Here is a 981-nt window from a genome sequence, read left to right as displayed (position 1 = left end):
GTGCAGGTTATATTTTCCACGTCCGTCCAGACCGAAATAAATAAAACGACACTGAAATACATTTGCAACTTCCTGTTGAAAACTTGCCATAATTTTCTCTCTTGATTCTCTCTTTGTCTGTCAGGCAAAGAATTCCATTTCCGTGTCGCTAAGATTTTCAACTGCTTATGTTAAGTGAAACTAATTTTCCAGCAGGCGTATCTCGGTGGGATCGGGGGAAGCCGGTAAGATATTTCAGCGTCAGCTTGTAATTAAATGGGTATTAATCGCTTTGCACTAAGCCTGCAACAAGTTATAAGTACTTCCATATCTTAATACTCGTTTTTCATTTCGTTTTTTTTAAAATCAAGAATTAAGGTAATCCCTTTCTGCAAAGTGGCGGTAATTCTTTATTTTTATTCTATTTATTACCTTACAGATATTAATTCAGTTACTAAGGAAACACCGTCAAAAGTCATGGAAATAAAATATACTCCACACAAGCTACGACAAATCTAACGTTTAATTTGCTTAATTTTTTTGAGAACTGAAACCATTCAGGTATGCTCTCTCTTGTCAACTCGGTGGGAAAGATAAAGCATTTAGAATACATTTAGACATTTAGAATAAGTGTGCTGTAATATATGTTACTTGGCATAAACTTCTGTAGCATTTTCAGAGTCAGAGAAGCTTCTAATCAGGTTCTTCACAAAGATTTTGATTGTCACTGGAGCGTAAAAAGTCATATGCTAGCAGTTAACTAGCTATATCTCAGTCATCTTACAATATATTTCGGTATCGCACAATAATGATGTTTTTTTTCGTAGTTGATAAATCGGATGCCTCAAGATGGAAATAAAAAGAAGTACAACTGTTATACAGTAGATCGTTCTGCCTCCAATATGGCGACTCATCCGGGACTCCGATGACGTCACTTAGAAGCTTTCACTGTGAGGATTCCAGTGGCTGCTTGGAATAACTGTCGCATTCAAAACAAGTTCT

This window comes from Penaeus monodon, chromosome 23 (genome assembly GCF_015228065.2).
Source record: "Penaeus monodon isolate SGIC_2016 chromosome 23, NSTDA_Pmon_1, whole genome shotgun sequence".
NCBI classification, from domain to species: Eukaryota; Metazoa; Arthropoda; class Malacostraca; order Decapoda; family Penaeidae; genus Penaeus; species Penaeus monodon.
Note: the sequence above shows the minus strand (reverse complement) of the source record.